This window comes from Arachis stenosperma, chromosome 10 (assembly GCF_014773155.1).
Source record: "Arachis stenosperma cultivar V10309 chromosome 10, arast.V10309.gnm1.PFL2, whole genome shotgun sequence".
Lineage (NCBI taxonomy): Eukaryota > Viridiplantae > Streptophyta > Magnoliopsida > Fabales > Fabaceae > Arachis > Arachis stenosperma.
In genome coordinates, this window is record NC_080386.1 from 100,864,753 (window position 1) to 100,873,935 (window position 9,183).

At 41.7% G+C, this 9,183-nt stretch overlaps 1 non-coding gene across 1 annotated transcript; it reads right to left on the reverse strand.

Annotated features, from left to right (window-relative positions):
* Positions 1-1,188: 1,188 nt before the first annotated feature.
* On the reverse strand, positions 1,189-1,296 carry LOC130958978 (small nucleolar RNA R71). Its single transcript, XR_009078075.1, has one exon. It is a non-coding gene; the product is annotated as a small nucleolar RNA R71 (small nucleolar RNA).
* Between the last annotated feature and the right edge of the window lie 7,887 nt (positions 1,297-9,183).

Below are 9,183 nucleotides of genomic sequence, written 5' to 3' on the forward strand. Positions count from 1 at the left end.
ATCTTTTTCAAATCATATCTTTTCAATCAAATGTTTTCAAAATCAATTTCTTTCCTTTTTCAAAGATACTTACTAACAATTAATGATTTGATTGAACATTTTTTGCCTTTTCTACTAAGGAAGGTTTTATGTTTGAATCATATCTCTTCTTGTTAGGCAAGTCATCAATTTTTTTAAAATCACATCTTTTCAAATTGTTTTCAAATCATATCCTTTAAAATTGTTTTCAAATCATATCTTCTCAATCACATCTTTTTAAAACCATAACTTTTCAATCAAATCTTTTTAATCATATCTTTTTCAAATTAGTTTTCAATCAAATCTTTTTAGTTTCTAATTTCAAAATCTTTTTCAAAAATCACTTGATTTCTCTTCCACTTTCAATTTTCGAAAATTATCAATCAAATTTTCAAAATGTTTTCAAAATCTTTTAATTGAATTTTCAAAAATCCTCTTCCCTCCTTCTCACATCCTTCTATTTATGGAGTACCACTTCTTCTAAATGCACAACTCTAACCTTATCCAATCAAAGTTCGAATTCTTCTTCCCCTTCTTCTTTCTATTTCTCTTTTCCTCTGACATTTCAAGGAATCTCTATACTGTGACATAGAGGATTCCACATTTTCTTTTTCTCTTCTCTTTCATATGAGCAGGAGCAGAGACAAAGGCATTCTTGTTGAAGCTGATCCTGAACCCGAAAGGACCTTGAAGAGAAAGCTAAGAGAAGCCAAAGCACAACTCTCTTTAGAGGACCTGACCGAATTCTTCAAAGAAGAAGAACCCATGGCAGCCGAAAACAACAACAATGCCAACAATGCAAGGAAGATGCTGGGTGACTTTACTGCACCTACTCTTGACTTCTATGGGAGAAGCATCTCTATCCCTGCCATTGGAGCAAACAACTTTGAGCTTAAGCCTCAATTAGTTTCTCTAATGCAACAGAATTGCAAGTTCCATGGACTTCCAATGGAAGATCCTCATCAGTTTTTAGCTGAATTCTTGCAAATCTGTGACACAGTCAAGACTAATGGGGTTAACCCTGAGGTCTATAGACTGATGCTATTCCCTTTTGCTGTAAGAGACAGAGCTAGAATATGGTTGGATTCTCAACCTAAAGAAAGCCTGGACTCTTGGGAAAAGCTAGTCAATGCCTTCTTGGCAAAGTTCTTTCCACCACAAAGATGGAGTAAGCTTAGAGTGGAAGTCCAAACCTTCAGACAGAAGGATGGAGAATCCCTCTATGAAGCTTGGGAAAGATACAAACAATTAATCAGAAGATGTCCTTCAGACATGCTTTCTGAATGGAGCATCATAGGTATTTTCTATGATGGTCTCTCTGAACTATCTAAGATGTCCTTGGATAGCTCTGCTGGAGGATCTCTTCATCTGAAGAAGACGCCTGCAGAAGCTCAAGAATTGATTGAAATGGTTGCAAATAACCAATTCATGTACACTTCTGAAAGGAATCCTGTGAACAATGGGACTAGTCAGAAGAGAGGAGTTCTTGAGATTGACACTCTGAATGCCATATTGGCTCAGAATAAAATATTGACTCAACAAGTCAATTTGATTTCTCAAAGTCTGTCTGGAATGCAAAATGCACCAAACAGTACTAAGGATGCTTCATCTGAGGAAGAAGCTTATGATCCTGAGAACCCTTCCATGGAAGAGGTGAATTACCTAGGAGAACCCTATGGAAATACCTACAATTCTTCATGGAGAAATCACCCAATTCTCTCATGGAAGAATCAAGAGAGACCTCAACAAGGTTTCAATAACAATAATGGTGGAAGAAACAGGTTTAGCAATGGCAAACCTTTTCCATCATCTTCTCAGCAACAGACAGAGAGTTCTAAGCAGAATACTTCTGACTTAGCAACAATGGTCTCTGATCTAATAAAGACCACTCAAAGTTTCATGAATGAAACAAGGTCCTCCATCAGAAATTTGGAAGGACAAGTGGGTCAGCTGAGCAAGAAAGTTACTGAACTCCCTCCTAGTACTCTCCCAAGTAATACAGAAGAAAATCCAAAAGGAGAGTGCAAGGCCATCAACATGGCCGAATATGGAGAGGAAAGAGAGGAAGAAGACGCCACTGAGAAAGACCCCAGTGGGCGTGCACCACTCTCCTCTGAGTTCCTCAATGAGGAACCTTGGGAATCTGAGGCTCAAAATGAGACCATAGAGATTCCATTGGACTTACTTCTGCCATTCATGAGCTCTGATGAGTATTCTTCCTCTGAAGAGGATGAGTATGTCACTGAAGAGCAAGTTGCTAAATACCTTGGAGCAATCATGAAACTAAATGACAAGTTATTTGGAAATGAGACTTGGGAGGATGAACCTCCTTGCTCACCAAAGAACTGGGTGACTTGTCTAGGCAGAAACTGCCTCAAAAGAGGCAGGATCCTGGGAAGTTTTCTATACCTTGTACCATAGGCACCATGACCTTCAAGAAGGCCTTGTGTGACTTAGGGTCAAGTGTGAACCTCATGCCCCTCTCTGTAATGGAGAAATTAGGGATCTTAGAGGTGCAAGCTGCAAGAATCTCATTAGAGATGGCAGACAACTCAAGAAAACAAGCCCATGGACTTGTAGAGGATGTTCTGGTTAAAGTTGAAGACCAGTACATTCCTACTGATTTCATAGTCCTAGAGACTGGGAAGTGCATGGATGAATCCATCATCCTTGGCAGACCCTTCCTAGCCACAGCAAAGGCTGTGATTGATGTTGACAGAGGAGAGTTAATCATTCAAGTGAATGAAAAATCCTTGGTGTTTAAGGCCCAAGGATATCCCTCTGTCATCATGGAGAGGAAGCATGAAGAGCTCCTCTCAAAACAGAGCCAAACAGAGCCCCCACAGTCAAACTCTAAGTTTGGTGTTGGGAGGCTACAACCAAACTCTAAGTTTGGTGTTGAAACCCCACATTCAAACTCTAAGTTTGGTGTTGGGAGGTTTCAACACGGTTCTGAGCATTTCTGAGGCTCCATGAGAGCCCTCTGTCAAGCTAATGACATTAAAGAAGCGCTTGTTGGGAGGCAACCCAATGTTTTATAATTAATTATTTTCTTTTGTTATTTTATCTTTTTTGTAGGTGGATGATCATAAGAAGTCACAAAAACAATGAAAAAAGCAAAAACAGAATGAAAAACAGGAAGAAAAATAGCACACCCTGGAGGAGAAGAAACTGGCGTTCAAACGCCAGTAATGCTAGCTGTTGGGCGTTTAACGCCCAGTCTGGCACCATTCTGGGCGTTTAACGCCAGAAAGGGGCACCAGACTGGCGTTAAACGCCAGTAAAGGGCAAGAACCTGGCGTTAAACGCCAGGAATGGGCACCAGCCCGGCGTTTAACGCCAGAAATGGCTCAAAACGTGATTTTGAGCAACATTTGGTGCAGGGATGACTTTTCCTTGACACTACAGGATCTGTGGATCCCACAGGACCCTACCATCACTCTCTCTCTTCTTCCCCCATTCACCAATCACCTCAACACCTCTTCCCCAAAAACCCCTCACCTATCAAATCCCATCTTTCTCTTCACCACTCACATCCATCCCTCATAAACCCCACCAACCTCACCCTTCAAATTCAAACCACTCTCCCTCCCAAACCCACCCATAATGGCCGAACCTTTACCCCCCTCTCCTATAAATACCCTTCTTCAACTCTTCATTTTCACACAACCTAAACACCCTTTCTTCCCCCTTCTTGGCCGAATACACCACCATCTCCCTCTTCTTCATTTCTTCTTCTTCTACTCTCTTCTTTCTTCTTTGCTCGAGGACGAGCAAACATTTTAAGTTTGGTGTGGTAAAAGCGTTGCTTTTTCGTTTTTCCATAACCATTTATGGCATCCAAGGCCGGAGAAACCTCTAAAAAGAGGAAAGGGAAGGCAAAAGCTTCCACCTCCGAGTCATGGGAGATGGATAGATTCCTCTCAAGGGTGCATCAAGACCACTTCTATGAAGTTGTGGCCTTGAAGAAGGTGATCTCCGAGGTCCCCTTTTCACTCAAAAAGGGTGAATATCCGGAGATCCGCCATGAGATCCGAAGAAGAGGTTGGGAAGTACTCACCAACCCCATTCAACAAGTCGGAATCTTGATGGTTCAAGAGTTCTATGCCAATGCATGGATCACAAAGAACCATGACCAAAGTGTGAACCCGAATCCAAAGAACTATCTCACTATGGTTCGGGGGAAATACTTGGATTTTAGTTCGGAGAGTGTGAGGGTGGCGTTCAACTTGCCTATGATGCAAGGAGATGAGCATCCTTACACTAGAAGGGTCAACTTTGATCAAAGGTTGGACCAAGTCCTCACAACTATATGTGAAGAGGGCGCACAATGGAGGCAAGATTCAAGAGGAAAGCCGGTTCAATTGAGAAGGCATGACCTCAAGCCCGTGGCTAGAGGATGGTTAGAGTTCATACAACGCTCAATCATTCCCACTAGCAACCGGTCCAAAGTTACCATAGACCGGGCCATCATGATTCATAGCATCATGATTGGAGAAGAAGTGGAAGTTCATGAGGTTATAGCTCAAGAACTCTACAAGGTGGCGGACAAGACCTCCACTTTGGCAAGATTAGCCTTTCCTCACCTCATTTGTCACCTCTGTTATTCAGTTGGAGTTGACATAGAAGGAGATACCCCCATTGATGAGGACAAGCCCATCACCAAGAAAAGGATGGAGTACACAAGAGACCCCTCTCATCAAGAAATCCCTGAGATTTCTCAAGGGATGCACTTTCCTCCACAAAACTATTGGGAGCAACTAAACACCTCCCTAGGAGAATTAAGTTCCAACATGGGACAACTGAGGGTGGAGCATCAAGAACACTCCATCATCCTTCATGAAATTAGAGAAGATCAAAGAATCATGAGGGAGGAGCAACAAAGACAAGGAAGAGACATTGAGGAGCTCAAGCACTCCATAGGATCTTCAAGAGCAAGAAAGAGCCGCCATCACTAAGGTGGACCCGTTCTTTGATTTCCTTGTTATTGTTCTTCTGTTTTTCGAATTTTTATGCTTTATGTTTGTCCATGTTTGTGTCTTGTGATCATTAGTGTCTTAGTGTCTATGCCTTAAAGTTATGAATGTCCTATGAATCCATCACCTTTCTTGAATAAAAATGTGCTTAATTGAAAAGGAAAGAATTGCATGAATTCTAAATTTTATAATAGTTTAATTATTTTGATGTGGTGGCAACACTTTTGTTCTTTGAATGTATGCTTGAACAGTGCATATGTCTTTTGAACTTGTGGTTCATGAATGTTGGCTCTTGAAAGAATGATGAAAAAGGAGACATGTTACTGAGGATCTGAAAAATCATAAAAATGATTCTTGAAGCAAGAAAAAGCAGTGAATACAAAAAAAAAAAGAAAGAAAAAAAGGAAGCAAACGAAAAAAAAAAAGAGAAAGAAATAAAGTTGTGATCCAAGGCAAATAAGAGTGTGCTTAAGAACCCTGGACACCTCTAATTGGGGACTTTAGCAAAGCTGAGTCACAATCTGAAAAGGTTCACCCAATTATGTGTCTGTGGCATGTATGTATCCGGTGGTAATACTGGAAGACAGAGTGCTTTGGGCCACGGCCAAGACTCAATAAGTAGCTGTGTTCAAGAATCATCATACTTAACTAGGAGAATCAATAACACTATCTGGATTCTGAGTTCCTAAAGAAGCCAATCATTCTGAATTACAAGGGATAGAGTGAGATGCCAAAACTATTCAGAGGCAAAAAGATAAAAGCCCCGCTCATCTAATTAATACTGATCTTCATAGATGTTTTTGGAGTTCATTGCATATTCTCTTCTTTTTATCTTATTTGATCTTCAGTTGCTTGGGGACAAGCAACAATTTAAGTTTGGTGTTGTGATGAGCGGATAATTTGTATACTTTTTGGCATTGTTTTAGTATATTTTTAGTAGGATCTAGTTAGTTTTTAGTATATTTTATTAGTTTTAGTTAAAATTCACTTTTCTGGACTTTACTATGAGTTTGTGTGTTTTTCTGTGATTTCAGGTATTTTCTGGCTGAAATTGAGGGACCTGAGCAAAAATCTGATCCAGAGACTCAAAAAGGACTGCAGATGCTGTTGGATTCTGACCTCCCTGCACTCGAAGTGGATTTTCTGGAGCTACAGAAGCCCAATTGGCGCGCTCTCAACGGAGTTGGAAAGTAGACATCCTGGGCTTTCCAGCAATATATAATAGTCTATACTTTGCCCAAGATTTGATGGCCCAAACCGGCGTTCAAAGTCACCTCAAGAAATTCCAGCGTTAAACGCCGGAACTGGCACCTAATTGGGAGTTAAACGCCCAAACTGGCACTAAAGCTGGCGTTTAACTCCAAGAAGAGTCTCTACACGAAATTGCTTCATTGCTCAGCCCAAGCACACCAAGTGGCCCGGAAGAGGATTTTTATGTCATTTACTCATTTCTGTACACCCTAGGCTACTAGTTTCTTATAAGTAGGACCTTTTACTATTGTATAGAAATCTTTTGATCACTTTTAGATCTCTAGATCATCTTTGGACATTTTAGTTCTTAGATCATTGGGAGGCTGGCCATTCGGCCATGCCTAGACCTTATGCTTATGTATTTTCAACGGTGGAGTTTCTACACACCATAGATTAAGGTGTGGAGCTCTGCTGTACCTCGAGTATTAATGCAATTACTATTGTTCTTTCATTCAAATTCCGCTTGTTCTTTATCCAAGATATCACTTGTTCTTCAACATGATGAAGGTGATGATTGACGCCCATCACCATTCTCACTCATGAACAAAGTGACTGACAACCACTCTTGTTCTACAAGCATTTGAGGCTTGGTGAATATCTCTTGGATTCCTGATTGCACGATGCATGGTTGATCGCCTGACAACCGAGTGCTCGCCTGACAAACGAGCCAACCATTCCGTGAGATCAGAGTCTTCGTGGTATAGGCAAGAACTGATGGCAGCATTCAAGAGAATCCGGAAGGTCTAACCTTGTCTGTGGTATTCTGAGTAGGATTCAATGATTGAATGACTGTGACGTGCTTCAAACCTGTAACCTACTGGGCGTTAGTGACAGACGCAAAAGAGTTATTCTATTCCGGTAGGGGAGGGAACCACACCGGTGATTGGCAGCACTGTGACAGAGTGTGTGCATTAGCTTTCACTGCGAGGATGGGAGGTAGCTGCTGACAACAGTGAGACCCTATACGAGCTTGCCATGGAAAGGAGTAAGAAGGGTTGGATGAAGACAGTAGGAAAACAGAGAGACGGAAGGGAAGGCATCTTCATGCGCTTATCTGAAGTTCCTACCAATGAATTACATAAGTATCACTATCTTTATCTTTTATGTTATTTTCGTTCATCACCATATATATCTGAGTTTGCCTGACTAAGATTTACAAGATGACCATAGCTTGCTTCAATACTAACAATCTCCATGGGATCGACCCTTACTCACGTAAGGTTTATTACTTGGACGACCCAGTGCACTTGCTGGTTAGTTGTGCGAAGTTGTGTAATGCCATGGTATTGAGCGCACCAAGTTTTTGGAGCCATTACCAGGGATTATGAGAGTTGTGAAAAAGTATAGTTCACAATTTCGCGCACCAATAGTCTCTGATCTGTCAAAAGCCACTTTCAGTTTCATGAATGAAACAAGATCCTTCATTAGAAATTTGGAGGCACAAGTGGGCCAGCTGAGTAAGAAAGTTATTGAAACTCCTCCCAGTACTCTCCCAAGTAATACAGAAGAAAATCCAAAAGGAGAGTGCAAGGCCATTGATTTGATCAAAGTGGCCGAATGCACCAAGGAGGAGGAGGACGAAAATCCTAGTGAGGAAGACCTCCTGGGACGTCCCTCAAGCAAGAAGGAGTTTCCTACTAAGGATCCTGAGGAATCTAAGGCTCATCTAGAGACCATAGAGATTCCTTTAAATCTCCTTCTGCCATTCATGAGCTCTGAAGAATATTCATCCTCTGAAGAGAATGAAGATGTGACTGGAGAGCAAGTTGCTCAATATTTAGAAGCTATCATGAAGCTGAATGCCAAGTTGTTTGGTAATGAGACGTGGGAAAGTGAACCTCCCTTGCTCATTAGTGAACTGGATACTTGGATTCAGAGAACTCTACCTCAAAAGAAGCAAGATCCTGGCAAGTTCTCAATACCCTGCACCATTGGCACCATGAGCTTTGAAAAAGCTCTATGTGATCTGGGGTCAGGGATAAATCTTATGCCACTCTCTGTAATGGAGAAGCTGGGGATCATTGAGGTACAACCTGCTTTGTTCTCATTACAATTGGCTGATAAGTCAGTGAGGCAAGCATATGGAATGGTAGAGGACGTACTAGTAAGGGTTGAAGGCCTTTACATCCCTACTGATTTCATGATCCTAGACACTAGGAAGGAAGATGATGAATGCATCATCCTAGGAAGACCTTTCCTAGCCACAGCAGGAGCTGTGATAGATGTCAACAGAGGAGAGTTAGTCCTTCAATTGAATGGGGATTACCTTGTGTTTCAGGCACATGGCCATCCCTCTGTGACAAAAGAGAGTAAGCATGAAGAACTTCTCTCAGTTCAGAGTCAAGAAGAGCCCACACAGTCAAACTCTAAGTTTGGTGTTGTGAAGCCACAACCAAACTCTAAGTTTGGTGTCCAAACCCCATATCCAAACTCTAAGTTTGGTGTTGGGAATACCACACTTAAGTTGACCTGATCACCTTGTGGCTCCATGAGAGCCACTGTCAAGCTATTGACATTAAAGAAGCGCTTGTTGGGAGGCAACCCAATTTTAATTATCTAATTTTATTTTATTTTGTTTCTTTGTTATTTTTGTGTTTTATTAGGTACATGATCATGAGGAGTCACGAAAAAATCAAAAAAATTAAAAACAGAGTCAAAAACAGAAGAAAAAATTTTTCACCCTGGAGGACGCACGGGCTGGCGTTCAACGCCCAGAAGGTGCATCTGGCCGGCGTTCAACGCCAGAACAGAGCACCATTCTGGCGCTGAACGCCCAAAACAAGCAACAACCTGGCGTTAAACGCCAGGATGCGCACACAGAGGACAATCTGGCGCTGAACGCCAGAAACAAGCATGAAACTGGCGTTCAACGCCAGAAACATGCATCACATGGGCGTTGAACGCCCAGGACGTGCACCAATGGGCGTTTAAACGCCAG